The following is a 16,711-nucleotide window of genomic DNA, read 5'->3' on the forward strand; positions in this document are numbered from 1 at the left end:
CAGCCACCTCTGAATTAGCACCCATTATACTCATCAAGCCAAACCATCAGCAGTATAATTAAATTCTGGCTTACCTCTAGCCAGGAAAAAAAAAAGGTTACTATAACATTTAGGCCAACAGTGATTTCCTCTTCCCAGAACTTTAATTTCCTCTGTCTATACCTTGTCTCTGCTGGACACTAGGAAGGCCCAAAGATTATCTCTGCTAGATAAGTATGTGCCCTGAGAATTGGTATCTATCCGAAAATCTTAATGATTTTCAAATAGATGAAAACCAACATTATCAGCTCTCGGTACCAAGTGCTTTGCTTCTCTTAGATTGAGTGTAAAGCACAGTCAACAAAGAGAAAGGGAACTGAAACAGATCATTTTTTTCATCCATTCTGAAATGAAATGCAGATCATGTTTATCTCAGGGGTTGGAAAGGGTGTGAAAATTAAGGGTGAAACCCTGGACAGAGGTTATGTGAGGAACTACTGCAGTGTAAGTAATAGGACCTATGAAAGTAGTCGGAATCTTTTAAGTATTTAGTACCTATTAAATGCCCCTCACTGATACCTCTTTCTGTAAAAGGTAATGCATATGGTTGTTCTGTCATCCACTTTCAGTGAGGGGCATTGTAAGGAAATTCCTGTGGGTTTAATGTGGGAACATTGAGCATTGATGAGAGAAATTTCTCTCAAGCCTTGAACCTAAGAAAAACTGTTTTCTCCTTAATAACTAGTTTTTTTGCATTTAGGCATTTTGAATCTTGTAACCAATTGCTTTCCATCTTTGTTCTGGCCACAGGCAAGCCTAGTGCCAAATGTGCGGCCCACCTTCAGCAAGTGAACAGAGCCATGTGACATGCATTTGCTGTGTCCTAATCTTGCTCAGCCTTAATCTATATTCCCAAACCTAATTTTCCTTTTGCCTTGATTTTATCACCCATTTCTTTTTATCCAGTTGTATTATTAAAATAAAAATCTATGAAATCACCTCAAACCTTTTTAGAATGAATCTGTTTTTACAAGGTTGTTCTGTTAATGTTATTAATGTTAATGATTGCCTGCTATAGTTAGGGGGCCTGAGGTAGAAGAGACCTCTTTCTTAAAATGAAGGACAAAGCCAACATCATCCTTAGTCTGGAAAGAATTCTATGGCCAAGTCAGACCTTATGTTAAAGTCCTCTATGATCTCTGCAGCAGCATAATTTCACTTAAGAACTAAGGGATCCAAAAAAAGTCTCTGATTTGGGTCCTGTGAACCACAGAATAAGTGGTTTGCCAATAAATTTGCCTGTTCCTCTGTAGGTCCACCTCTAGGAACTAGCTCATTATTCTCTCTCCCATATTGATCTCACTTGCTTCCTTCCCTTAAGAATATAAATGTATTCAAGTCTTGCTCATGAACAAAAGAATCCTCCTTTGATCCTACATTAACCTTCTAGCTACTGTCCATTAGCTTTACTTTCAAAGTCAAATTTCTAGAAAGACTTTTGTGACCCTTACTTTTTCCCTCTTCTTCACTCAGCCCATGGGAATCTCACTTCTACCCCCATCATTCCTCCAAAATTTCTTTGCCGAAGATAACCAGTGGATAACTAGTACTCAATTCCAGCAATCGAGTTTCGACATTCATCTTACTTAATCTTACTTAATACATACATTCAGTTTACATACTTATGACTTACCTAATCTGAAACATTTGACACTGTGAACTGTTTTCTCTTTCTTGAAGCACTTTACTTCCTTAGATTCTGAGATACCACTCTTTCCGTGACATCTTTCCATCTCTCCTTGCATGTTCCTTTTCCTTTGCCTGAACTTAAAATGTTGGTGCCCCTTGGGGATTTATCCAGGGTCCTTTTCTTTCATCCATATCCTTGACTTCAACTACTCTATGTTTTCCAAGCCCATATCACTTCTGGCTTAAACTCCAATCACTTGGCCAAATTTCTACCAGTTATTCCCTTGGATCTATTTGAAAACTCTTAATGATTATAATTAAATCTAAAAGTACCTCACATCTTAATGATCTTAATAAAACACAGGCGCCTCAAACTCAGCAAGTATAAAACTGAACTCATCATCTGTTGTCTAAACCTGCTCTTGCCTCCTGCATTCCCTATCTAATGAGGATACCAACATTCACCCAATTATCTCTTCCGTGTCTTGCAGTACGTTTCTCATTAGCTACACTCCAAGATTACAGTGGACGAACACTAATTCCTCTCTGTTTCCTTCCCCGTTTTCCTGGCACAGAAGTCATTGAATATATGCCTTGACATGAATAGAGGTAAAGCTGCCTGATTTTCGGACTGTACAGTCAATCAGGCAGGGGGAAAAACTCTCTCGACCTTGTTTTGGGGATGTGAGGCTACTCCCTTTCCAGAGGCAAAGCATAGGTAGGACACTGAATGCTGTCCTCTTCCCATTTCCATTGGCTTCATAATTAGTGGAAATTCCTTCCAGAGGGTGACAATAGGTCATTTGTCTCAATTTGGGGTGTTGAATTTTTTTATCTTTTTAGTATCTTCTGGATACTTTAGTAAGAAATTTTGTAGAGCAGATTGCCTTAGGAGGTGCTAGGCAGATACCATGTAATGTGGGCGTTCTCCATCATCATTTCAATAACTTCTGTAAGCACCATGAAAGTGAAGACAATGTGAACTGGAGTCATGAAGAAAAAAATAGTCAGCTGAAACAGGCCCACAGAAGACCCAGATACTGGAATTAGAAGATAGGGACTTTAGAATAACTATGGTAAATCTGTCAAAGGAGCTACAGGAAAATGTGGGTATAACAGGTGAAAAGATAAGAAAATTCACAGAGATATGGAAATTAACAAAGAACCAAAAACAAATCCTGGAACTGAAAAAGAAAATATCTGAAATTTAAAAATTCACTAGATGTGATTAACAGCAAATTGGACAATGCAGGGAAAAAACACTGAATGTGAAGGTGGATCAAGAGAAATTATCAAAATGGAAGCAAGATACAAAGAAAAAGATTTAGAAAACCATGATCATTGCCTCAGTGACTTATGGGACAATACCAAGCACTCTAAAATATGAATAATTGGGGTCCTAGAAGAAGAGGATAAAGAATGGGGTAGGAAAAGTATATATGCTGGGAGTCCCAAACCCTTCAGAAGAAATATCAAGAAAACTATATTTAGGCATATCATAGTCAACCTAAGAAAGATCCCAATAACGAAAACAGAAAAATTTGAACAAAATAATAACATAGCATTGGATAATAACCTAAAGTATGAAATAAATATCCATGCTGGTATGTATAAATGATTGAATAAGTAAATAAATGGCGGGGAAAGGATAAGCCTCCCTATAGAAGAATTCCAAATAAATTATCCAGATACCCCTCCCTCAAGGAGGTGGAGCTTAACTCTCTACACCTTGGAAAAGGTAGAAAAGTAAATTTACAAAGAAGAAACTTGGCAAACACTACCTCGGCCAGGTGACCAAGGTTAACATCATCACTGATGAGTCATGTTGATTGTTCGTACCCCTGAGATGATGTGATGAGACTGGCACTTCACCTCTGTAGTCTTCCTCCAAAAAGCCATAATCCCACTCTAACCATGAGAAAAACATGAGACAAACCTAAACTGAGGTAAATTCTATAAAATACATGACTAGTACCCCTTGAAACTGTCATGGTGATAAAAAAAACATAGAAAGTCTGAGAAACTGTCACAGACTGGAGGAGGGTAAGGAGACATGATGACTAACTGTAATGTAGTATCCTAGGTGGGATCTTGGAACAGAGAGGGGATATTAGGTGAAAACTCGTGAAATCTTTATCAAGTGTGGAGTATAGATATTAATAATATCCCAATGTTTGTTCTTTAGTTGTGACAAATGTACACTAGTAATGTAAGATGTTAACAACATAAGAAACTAGGTGAGGGAATATATGAATTCTAAACTATCTTTAAAACTTTTATACAAATCTAAACCCATTTTTAAATAAAAAAATTATTTAAATTTAAAAAGGGCAAACACATAAGCAGAGTCTCAATGACTTACGGGATAGCATCAAGCACTCTACTATGTGAATAACTGTTGTTCCAAAAGGAAAGAATAGAGAATGGGTTTGGGAAAGTATTTGAAAAACTACATGCTGAGAACTCTCCATAACTCCAAATAGGAACTATCACAAGAAAATTACATCTAGGCACGCTATCACCAAACTACTGAAAACCAAAGAAAATCCTAAAAGCAACCATAGTAAAAATGACATTACATATAGGGTAACAAAGATAAAAATGACGACTGACTTGACAGAAGTATTGCAAGTAAGAGACAACACAAGGAAATCTTTAAAGTACTGAAGAGAAAAAAAAAAAACCCTGTCAACCTAGAATTCTATATCCAGCAAAAATGTTCTTTAAAAATGACGTTAAAATAAAAATGCAGGAGAATGTGTTACCAGTGTAAACACATTACATTAAAACCTGCTAGAGGAATTTCTTCAGGCTGAAGGAAAATGACACTAGACGGTATCTCATGAGTTAAAAAGGGAATCACAGAGTAATTAGAAAATATTTCAAACTAAATGATAGTGAAAATACAGCAAGTCCAAATTTGTGGCAAGGAGCTGTTTATGAGGAAATTTTTAACTTAAAATATTTATATTAGAAAAGGAGTTTTCATTTTAATATGTTGGAAAAAGAACAAAATAAACTCAAAGCACATAGCATAAAAGAAATTAAAAAGAAAGGAATGGAAATCAATGAAATGGAAAGCAAACAATATAGAACACAATAAACCAAAAGTTGATACTTTGAAAAAATTATCAAAATTGATAGTTTTTTCTTTTTTTTTTTCTAATCAAGAAAAAAGGGAGAAAACACAAATGATATCAGCAACATCACTACAAATTCCTAGGCACATTAAAAAGATAATGAGAGCCATAAAAAAGAATGAAATTTTGCCATGTGCAACAACATGGATGGACTTGGAGGGTATTATGTTAAGTGAAATAAGTCAGGCAGAGAAAGACAAATACTATATGATATGACTTATAAGTGGAATCTAAAAAATAAATTAGTGACTATAACAAAAAAGAAACAGACACAGATGTAGAGCACAAACAAGTGGGGAGAGGGAAGGGGGAGGGGCATGACAGCAGTAGGGAATTAAGAGATACAAACTATTATACATAAAATAAATAAGCTACAAGGATATAGTGTACAAAAAAAGTTCATAAGAGAATATTATGAAAGACTTTATGTCTATAGATTTAATGACTTAGATGATATGGACAAATTCCTTGGAAAATGCAACTTGCTGAAAATAACACAAAAAGAAATTTAAAATATGAATAGTCCTTTATTTATCAAAGAAATGGAATTTGTGGGACTTCCCTGGTGGCACAGTGGTTAAGAATCTGCCTGCCAATGTAGGGTACACGGGTTCGAGCCCTGGTCCGGGAAGGTCCCACATGCCACAGAGCAACTAAGCCCGTGCACCATAACTACTGAGCCTGCGCTCTAGAGCCCACAAGCCACAACTACTGAGCCTGCATGTCACAACTACTGAAGCCCATGTGCCTAGAGCCCGTGCTCCGCAACAAGAGAAGCCACTGCAAGGAGAAGCCCGCACACTGCAACGAAGAGTAGACCTTGCTCACCACAACTAGAGAAAGCCCATGTGCAACAATGAAAACCAAACACACCCAAAAATCAAAAAAAAAAATAAATAAAATTTTAAAAAAAGAATAGAACTTCATTAAAAAAGAAAAAGAAAAAAGAAATGGAATTTGTAATTTAAAGCCTTCCAATCAAGAAAAATTCAGCCCAGAAACTTCCACCAGTGAATTCTACCAAACATTTAAGGAAGAAATACTACTACTACTTCATGAATTCTTCCAGAAAATAGAGGAGGAAGACACCCTGCCCTGCTAGTTTTATGATGTCAACATAACACTGACACCAAAACCTGACAAGGGCATTACAAGAAAAGAAAATTAGGGACTAACGTAGGGGGCCCGGGTTCGATCCCTGGTCAGGGAACTAGATCCTGCATGCCGCAACTAAAGATCCCTCATGTCGCAACTAAGACCGGTGCAGCCAAATAAATAAATAAATAAATAAATATTTTTTTAAACAAATAAGAATTCCCTTGTTAAAAAAAAAGAAAAGAAAATTACAAGCAATATCCTTCATGAGTATAGGTGCAAAAACCTCAACAAAATACTAGCAAAGGGAAGCCATATGATTGTCTCATTAGATGTAGAAAAAAGTATTTGACAAATGTAACAGCTGTTCATTAAAAAACAACAATAACAACAACAACAAAAACACTGTCAGCACCCTAGAGAAAGAAAATAACATCCTGATTTTGGTAAACGGCATCTATGAAACATTAATAACTAATATTTAATGGTGGAAAGGACTCCAAATGCAGACCTATTCATAAGCTTATCAACTAAGTGTAGGTGAGTTTTCTTCATCAATTGCAAGCCTAAGCTTCCACTCCAGTATAGGCAGACATTAGGTAATGATATTACCTCTGATCTCTGGTTTATGCTTATCCACCCTACAGATCTTTTATTCTATGAATCAAAAGCAGTGACAACCTGAGCTTTGAGAATATCAACACAGGCCCCTCGCTATTGATGCTTACATGGTACCTGCATCTTAGTACCACCTAGAATATCAGGGTCTAGGGATACAGCTTTAGACATGATGAGAGGCAGCTGTGTGCTTTGGAAATAGAATAGAGCTCCATTTGGTTCTGGGGTGACGTCACCAAGATAGAAGCATGGAAGACCTGAGCCTCTGTCTCCCAACAAAGATCAACAATTAGTTATCTATGAACACAAATAGCTCTGGGAGAGCTCAGGAGTCTACTTAAGAAACTTCAGTAACACAGTGGAACAAAAATAACCAAACAAAAGGGAAGAGCGAGCAGCTTCATTTTGTCTGCATTGTCCTCTTCCCCAGGCTTGCACCGCTCAGCACCAAGGGAACTTCCCAGCTAGACAGAGTCCCCCTCGCTGAGAAAGAGATATCACAACGAACTACCGATTTCCCCACCCGTTCAGGGCACTACGTGAAGGACCCATTTGGTTTTCAGCCCAAGCTGAGATGTACAGAGACAGGAACAAGGAAGAAAAGCAGGGGCTACCAGGCAGTGGGAGTGACCGCAGTTCCCAGTGACCTGCTCTGCAGGTGACCCAAGCAGCTTTCCTTACTGAAGAAACCAACAGGCACCGAGGTTCCCCTGTAGATTTCGCCCTACATGTTTCTACATCACAGATTGTCTGAGTCCCTCCCCAATCCCTCTCCCACACTTTCTCCTCTAACCTCCCCACCCCTGCCAGAGCCCAGGATGTGCACAGGCATCCAGCCCCTACCTCTGCGGCTGTGGAGTGCCAGATGCCAGCCTATACCCCCAAGGATGACCAGTCTCCTGATGCAGGTAGATTTGGGCACTGGATGACAAGGGCCAAAGCTTTTCCATCAGCCTGAGGGTTTTGGTCTTAGGAATCCTTTTATCATTCCCAAGGTAAGGATGGATGGGGGAAAAGGGAAAGTATCAAAATAAGACACAGATACACATTTTAGAAGGAGGCCTTAAAAAGAGAGTTACACACACACACACAGAAGCACACACACTCCTAATCTTTGTTTTTCCAGAGCATAACACTCCTACTTTTCTTGCACTGAAGCCACATGCACATCAACATAACATAACAAACACTTCTAATTTCAAGACCTGGAGTGAAACTAACAGGAAGGCACATTGTGCAGCTGACACGGGCTGGGGGAAGACAAATAGAGAGCCATTAAGAACTGTGCTTTAATTCACACAAATGTAATTAGGTTTGGAGAGTCATCACTTTATTAAGCAATCAAGAATCCATAACTAAACTTTATTCTGCACAGTTTAATTCTCAAATATGTACTGTCAGAATATTTAGCTCCCATAACAAGGAAAGAGTTTTGGGGATAATTCTCATCTCACATAAATGAAAACCCAACTTAAATAACATGTTTAAATTATTCTTTATGAAATATATCACTCTTCCCTGGCTTTCAAAAGTAAGGATCCCTAAGTTTGTTGATCTTGTTCAGAAAACATAATACCACAAGCTTCTTGGTTTGAACATTTCATATGCATATTAACATGGCTATCATATTTATAGAATCATAACTTGACATTTACACCAAGATTTTACTGATTTGCAGATACTTAAGGTAATTAGATTCACTAGTTATTTTTTAAATATTAAGGAAATGGCCAAAGAAAAATATTTTTAGATTTTAAATTATTTATGACCCCAAAACTTTTCAAATTCGTATTTTAAAAAAAAGATTACGTTTATTTACCTCCTAGACACTTTTTTTCACAACCCCCTATCCTGCCCTGACTGTCCAAAAAATAAAGACTTTATCTACATGGAACTGCCAAGTTACGCCAACTAAAATGAAGAGCCTGGTTTTTGCTCTGTAGATTGGCCTGTTTCACAGATTGCTGAACTCTGGTTCATGGGAGCAATCCCCTACAAGGAGGGTTGTCTGGAGGGAGGAAGTGTAAAAGGACGAGACCCTCACTTCTTGCATTATACACAGCCCTGCGCTGTGTTTTTGTGTTGTGAACACTGCTACTCAAAGTGTGGTCTCCAGACCAGCAGCATCATTATCATCTCCTAGAAAGCTTGTTGGGAATATAGACTCTCCAATCCCACCCCAGATCCACAGAATCAGGATTTGCCTTTTAATGCTATTCCCAGGGGATCCACTGCACATTACAGTGTGAGTCTCTGAGGAAATAAGCCTTTATTGTTGGTGTCATCAACTTTAAATAACTGGATACCTCTGTCTTGGAAGATAAGGAAAGCACTGGAAGGATAGAGAACTTTCAAATTCTTTCTAGACCAACTTCTTTAGTACTTCCCTGCATGTCTCATAGCCACACTTTAGCAGATCTTAATGCTTTTCAAAAGTTGGAGGCTTTGGACATGATTTCAACAAAGGTGGCTAAAACAAGTCAAGTATCCAAAAAGGTTTGGCAGTGCTTGGCAAATCTTCATGTGTTTTGCCTGTTTGTTTGTTTGTTTCAATTTGTTTGCTTCTTCTTCTTTGTTTTGCTTTGCTTCCTTAGTTAACCCTCCTCCCACGGTCATCTAAAAAACAGAGTTTCTGATTCCTCAAGGGGGCAGACGTTTACCACGATTCTGTAGCATGAATGGTCCTGGAGGGCACCTCAGCCATAGGCTCAGCAGTGCAAACAAAAATATTTGAAGACTATCAATTATTCAATCTAGTTTTAATATTGGAATTGGCTTGGCTAATTTTTTTAGAAAGTGACTTAAGCAGTTGTAAGATGACTAGCCCAGACATTAAAAAACAAAGTGTTTTTGTGCTAAATTAATTTCAGGGGCTAAGAATCAGGCTTGGATTTTGGCCCCATGTAGGATCTCTGAATTCCTTAGATTCATTTAGACTCTTGTCCCCTTGCTATGTGCTTCAGACAGTATCTCGTCGAACCTTCCCCTAGCATAACACTTAGCACACTTTCTCATAATTACTTGTTCCTCATAGATTGTGGCCTCCGTGAAGGCAGGAACTATGACATATTCATATTTGTATCACAGGGACCTAGAACAATACCTAGCACATAGTAGGTACTTAATAATTATGAGTTGAACGAATGAATAAATGAACATAATTGACAGAGAAATGGTGGTACTGAAAGTAAGATAAGCAGTCTAAACAACTTACTTTCTAAGTATGAAATACTTATAAAAATAGATAGAGTATAATATCTTTAATTTAGAGCCCATTCATTCAGAACTTGTAAAATATATCTTTTGATTAGCCTATATTTTATGCTCTTGTGCTATCTGTGAAGAAGAAGAACAAGCAAGATGGGACAGATTTTATTGATTTGGCAGAATTTAGGAAGCATTCACTTATACACTATTGATTAGTTAAATTATCACTTATGTTTAAACAGTAGGTCAAATACTATGAAGTTCTATGCACAAAAACAGAACTTTGACTAGTAAAGTTCCTTCCTCTAATGAGAAGAAATAAAATTTCATTTCTTTAAATACAACAAAATTCGAATTAAGCCTCTCCATAACTGAGATTGTTCTTCCTCTGAGCAGTCAAATATGGGGAATTTTTATTATAAGTAATAAGAAAAACAACATTTTCAATGTGAAGCGAACCAACACTTTGGTTCCTTGTCGAACTGAAGCTTCTCCTTTGTAAGTTCATAACAATTGTCAACGTCTATTTCATATTTTGGAGCCTTGAGCTCCAATAACCTGAATATGTAGACAAAGAAAAGTTGTCAGTTTCCGTACCGGTAATGTGAAGTGTGTTTTTGTCAGACTTCAAACACTTCTATCCTTTGTGAGTTAGAATCCCAGCTGAAAATAGACGGCACACTCAAACTGGATAACTGAGGAGAGCTTAATAAAGGGACTGCTTTACAAAGACATGGTCAGAGTGAAGAAAAACGAAAGGGGATGGTGAAGCACCAGAGGCTAACAAAGTGGGGAGGCCAGCCACTGACACACCTTGTCCTGAAGGAGCAAAGGCAGGGGGCGGGGTAGAGGGGCGGTGATTCTCAGCACTGGGAGAGAACTAGAGCTATAGCTGTGGGACAAGGCTGCAGGCAGGGGCTGTGGCCTTCACAGAAGGAACGCAGCCACTGCCAACCCACTCCCCTGCAAGAAAGGAGGTGATACAATAAATGTTCTGACCTCACTTTCTTTCCACCCTTGGGTCTCCTGCTGGCGCCTCCCCTTGATCCAACCCAACACAAAGCCAAAGGGCAAGAGAGCCTAGCTGATGCAGACACAGGGGCCAGCCTCCTAGGGCACAGAGAGAGCAGTGGGGGAAGGGGAGAGAGCGGATTTGATGGGTGAGACAGAGACCGTCCACTATGCATACCCTTTCCAAAACTCTTCCACTGCGAAGAACTTATAATCTTATTCATGAACTTATTTTGCCATACACATTCCTAAGAATTGACTGAAAAAAGATATGTATAACAACGAATTTTCCAATAACAATGACATTTGGTAGTTCCTAACATTATTTTCATAGAAGCACAAGATTCATTGATTCATTCACTCAAAGATACGGTAAAAGAAAGTTTTCTATCTCCCTGAAACCTGCTGAAATGAACTAAAAGAATGAAAAATTGGAAAGAAAGATTGATCTACTATGAAACCAGCAAAGAGCTAAGATTCTCAAATCACAGACTATAAGAATTATCTGCCAAAAAGAGTATAAGTTTTATTAAATCAATGGACAACCCTAAAAGGTGATCTATACCTCTACACATCTCACTAGGTTTTCAAATTTCTCTATACGTAAGGAGAAAGTTCAGAGAGGCCCAGGGTTGGAATGGTGGGGCGTGACATGGGCAAGTGACATAGGGGACATGGGGAACGTCTGTGTGGAGGGGCTGGTTCCACACCAGAGTGGTGCAGGAAGTGACACGGAGCCTTCTATCTTCATTATCTATGAAAGCTTGAAAACTTAAAAACTAAACATAGATAACTAGTCTGGAGGCAAGAGATGTAGGAAAGAGAAGAGAATAACAATTACCTTTGCAGATGAATTGCCCCCTCCCCTTTGTTTGGGATGCTAAACAGAGTCAACCACGTAGTGATAAATAAGCACCAAGTAGCTGTCTGTCTCCCCACCCAAACACACACACACACATACACACACACACACACAAAGTGAAATGGGATGTCTGACCCGTCCGAGTGATCTGCTCACTCATTACGAGGTATTTTTAGAGCAGAAGACATTGTAGAGTTGTAAGAAATTTTTATGAGACAAAATATCTAACCTAAAGTCACTGTCTTCCCCAAACACTGCCCTTATCCTTGTCACTTACTCTTGGGCAAATAGCAGTTTTGGCTAGAATTACCTCCATTTGGAAATGAGTAATAAATGCAAAGTTGTCAACATGCACGGATTCTATATACTTAACTATTATTTTTAAAAAGGAGAGAAGAGATGTACAAGCAAAAGGCAGATAAATATATTTCAGAAAAATGACACAAGAAATCGATGAAATTTTCAGATAAACTCTTCTCCACATGTTCAAAGAAATTAAGGAAAATATAAACCCTTTAAAAAATCAGTGCAAAATGAACTGGCAGAGTCAGAAAATAAATTGAAGATTTGTTTTCAACAAAAACAAATAACAACAAAACCATTACAGAAGTGAAAGCTACATTAGAATGAGTAAGGACTAAACAAATACTGCTAAGAAACAGTTACCTAGGGGATAGATTTTAAAATGTAACAAGAGCTCATGGAAAAGTCAGGAAAAAAATGAAAGCAATTCAAAATAGTTATGGTGGGGGAGTAATAGATATACCTGTAGCAGATAACAAAAAAAAAAAATTCTTTTTCTCTTTTTTTTTTTTTTTTTAATTTTATTTATTTATTTATGGCTGTGTTGGGTCTTCGTTTCTGTGTGAGGGCTTTCTCTAGTTGTGGCAAGCGGGGGCCACTCTTCATCGCGGTGCGTGGGCCTCTCATTATCGCGGCCTCTCTTGTTGCGGAGCACAGGCTCCAGATGCGCAGGCTCAGTAGTTGTGGCTCACGGGCCTAGCTGTTCTATGGCATGTGCGATCTTCCCAGACCAGGGCTCGAACCCGTGTCCCCTGCATTAGCAGGCAGATTCTCAACCACTGCGCCACGAGGGAAGCCCTAAAATTCTTAATTGAAGGCCAGGAAGAAAATACCTTTATAAAAAATAAAGGAAAATATGAATCTTCAGTTCAAAGGAACATACCATTTTCCAGGAAAAACTGACACAATGACTTACAGTGAGAAATATCACAAAAAAGTTGCTAAACTTTGATGTTTAAAAATAATTCTATCAGCATCAAGGCAAAAAAAAATTGCCAGAGGAATTAATCAGGCTAGCTTCAGACCAGAGCAACAGTGAAGGCTGGAACACAATGGAACAATGTCTTATAGAATTATGGGGGGATGGGGGACATGAGTCTATAATTTTATACACATTCAATTTGTTTGTTCATAAAAGCAACAGAAAGGCATTCAGAATATAACATCCTTGGGCCCCAGTTGAAAACAAAACCTTCAAACTGAACACTAAATCAACACAAAATGCTCAGGAAAGAGGAGGCCATTGGTGAAAGGGCTGGTGGTGACCTGGACTCCATTTAAATCCAAGATGAAAACTAAGCCCACAGAGCATAGTCCTGCCTCAGGACCTTTGCAACTGCTCTTCTTCTGCAATGGGTCACCCTCTCATTGTTCAAGTCTCTATTCAAACTCTCAAATTCACCAACTCAGAAACGTGTTTCCTGACTACTCTATCAAAAGTAACCCTCCCTTGGGGGTGGGAAGCGATGGATTGGGAGTTTGGGGTTAGCAAATGCAAACTATTATATACAGGATGGATAAACAACAAGGTCCTGCTGTATAGCACAAGGAACTATACTCAGTGTCCTGTGATAAAACATAATGGAAAAGAATATTTAAAAGAATATATATATATATATGTGTGTATAACTGAGTCACTTTGCTGTACAGCAGCAATTAACACAACAGTGTAAATCAACTATACTTCAATTTTAAAAAAAAGTAACCCTCCCTCATCACCCTCCAGTGTCCTACTGGGTTTTACTTTTATTCTTAACATTTATTACTTCCTGACATTAACATATATATATAAAATATGTTCTCCACTATTAAATAGAAGCTCTGTGAGGACAGGACCTGTTTCAGATTTGTTCACTGCTGTAATCTCAGTGCTTAGAACAGTGCCTAGTACCTAAAGGGCACTCGACTGAATGAACTGTGAGAATTATGTTTACAATTCAAAACTGCAAATGTTGAAAACTTTGAAAATGTAAAACTCACAATATAACTGCAACAAATGGTAAATGGAAGGCTAAGTGATGTTCTCTCATTTCCTCAGCTGTCAGAATTAAGGAATCAATCAAGTCTAAATTGGACACACTCTACAATTTAAAGAGTTCCCATGCTATGTTCTCTTTGCTTTTTGGCTCCCAGCCTGTTCTAGAGAAATGTCTGGCAAAGCCTTTAGGTGTGGTATCAAATTAGTAACTGCATGTACTACAGTTCATGCTCACAAACATATGCTCTCAGTCAACCCAACAAGGAGGGTAGCCAACTACAATCACCTAGGACCCTCTTGGCTTGTGATCTAGATTTTTTTTCTCATTTTAACTAAGATGCTCTTGTTTTATTAAAACCAAACATTCTCAGGAATAAATGACTATGTTTTTTTTTAACTCAGTGTCATTTTAAATTAGTGACCTTGGCTTATTCAAAATGATCAGATATTGGCACACAACAGTCTGGCTTTTTAAATTGATAATCTCACGCTTGGCTATGACACATTCATTTTAAATACCTTCAGAAGGAAAGGTGCAGAAAGCTCTTTGGTGGCTCCATGCATTTAGCCATCTCTGAACCACCACCATCCCCTCACTGCCAAAACTCCAGCCACACCTCCCTTCCTCCAGTTCTTCCAACTTGCCGAGATCTCTCCTGCCTCAGGGCTTTAGCACATGCTGCATTCTCAGCCCAGAGTACTTCTTCCCTCTACCTCTTACCTAGCCAACTCCTACTCATCCTTTAGATGTCACATTAGAACTCAGTTCCTCAGTGGGGCTTTGCTGACCCCTTAATCTAACCTATATCGCTTTTCTGTCATTTTCTCTGTGTTTTTTCCTTCCATGGCATTTATTGCACTATGTATTTATAGATTCACTTGTGTTTACTGGTTTTACATCTATCCCTTCATTAGACTATGAACTCCAGGTGATGAGAATCATGACTGCTGTGTTGACCAGTGCTACCTCCACAAATACTTGTTGGTTACATGAAAAAATAAAAGAAGGAAGTGAATTTTATTCCCCCTTTTAATTTTTTCATAAACATAAGTTGGACACAGTAAGTAAGGAGAATTGAGTCCCTATCCCACTCACATTTAAGGACTGTCCTATCTAGGATGAGATTTGGGGAGGGTTTAGATTGAGGGGAAGAACAGGATGCGGCATATGGGAAATTTCAAGGTAGGACAGAAAAAGGTGCTATTCTGAAAGGGGATATAAAGAGTTAAAAAGCTAACTATATTAATGAAGCAAAGGGAGTGGGACAGAGAATAGATAGACAGTTGGAAATTCAGGAGGTTAAATGGAAGGTGAGGAGGGCTTTGGAATGTCACACGGGAATGGGAAAGCCAGAGCCAGGTCATTAGAGGAGGAGGCGGCTGGCTGAGGCACCAACTGGGATCCTGTGGAGGGAGCAGAAGGGTGTGATGGGAAAGGCCTTTGTTCACAAGGAGTTCCAGGTGGGAGACTGGCACACCTGAAATAAAAGCTTAGCAGGGGACGGAGAGGAAAGGGAGGGAAGGTCTGAGGAAGTAAACGTACAAATACTATACACTGTTACACAATTATGGAACTCTCACACTCAAGTCTGGCAGATAGGTTATACATTAGAGTATTAATATTAATGTGAGATCGTAAATATGAAAATTACTGCCCAGCAAACAACCAGGGTACCCTTTAACCTTACACAGTGGGATGACCAGACCTACATTCAATCTCTTAGACAGTTTCCGCATCAAAATGGCAATGAGGAATGGGAATGGAGTGGGCCAGAGGCAAGTTGGCCAGCTTCTGCTATGTATTCCTCAAGCCTGCTGTGTCTTCTGGTTGAGTCTCTGCATCTACAATGGTATCTTAAGAATTGTGCTACTCTCAGTTGCCCTTGGGGTATTGAGTTTCTGTACCAATTGTCTGAAAAAAAAAATAGCTTGCTGCCAACCTGAGACCCCATAAAATGTCAATGGGAAATGCTGGAGACCATAGTAATAATAATAGATAATAGATACTATTTACAGACAATTGATGCTAGTTATTGAGTTTAGTTTGTGCTAGGTTCTGTTCCAAAAACCTTGTATGTATCAACTGGTTTAATCTTCACAAAAATCACATGAAAGAGTTGTTATTATTACTATTTCTGTTTCCAGAAATGAGGCCCAGACAGACTGACATCATGTAGCAAAGTGTAGAAGGACTCAAACCTAGCAAACTGACTCTGGAACCTTAATCACTAGCTCCTTAAATTTGTACATACCTTACAATTTACAAATCTCTTTAGAAGAGATAGAAATATTATCTGATCCTCTCAACATTTAAAAATGAGTAAGGAACATCTTTATCTCCACTGTATAAATAGGGAAACTGAGGCTCAGAGACATCAAATTACTGGTGTAGGAAATCAATAGCACTAGGACCAGCCAAGGCAGAGGTTGAAATCTACAACTTCTCAATGCTAAAATGCCACACCATCTCTCACTTCTGCTTTAGTAGTCTTGTTGGGGAGGATTAAATTGCATCTACACAATCAGATATGGGGGAGGGAATAAAAGCTGCATCTAGGGTTTATGGGGTTGGCATGAAAGTCCTGATACCTGAAAACAGGACATTATCTCCAGGCTGAAATATGATTTCATACAGCGTCAGTGTCAGGGAGTATCCGTGGGAAGAGAAAGGAGGAGGAGAAGCTGACCAAGTGAGCAGATATCTAATAGCTGGCTCCCAAAATGACCCCTTATTGGAGCCTGTCGCCTGTCAGAGTGGCTCTGCTGCGGCAGCAACCTGGCAGAGTGACCAAAAAGCAACGCAGGGATGCAAAGGCAGAGGAGAGAGGA

At 38.8% G+C, this 16,711-nt stretch overlaps 1 protein-coding gene across 2 annotated transcripts in view; it reads right to left on the reverse strand.

The window, feature by feature from the left end:
* PALM2AKAP2 (PALM2 and AKAP2 fusion) overlaps positions 1 to 16,711 on the reverse strand; it is a 503,536-nt gene that overhangs the window by 464,099 nt on the left and 22,726 nt on the right. The window lies entirely within an intron of this gene.

Source organism: Balaenoptera physalus (genome assembly GCF_965194825.1).
Source record: "Balaenoptera physalus genome assembly, chromosome: 7".
Lineage (NCBI taxonomy): Eukaryota > Metazoa > Chordata > Mammalia > Artiodactyla > Balaenopteridae > Balaenoptera > Balaenoptera physalus.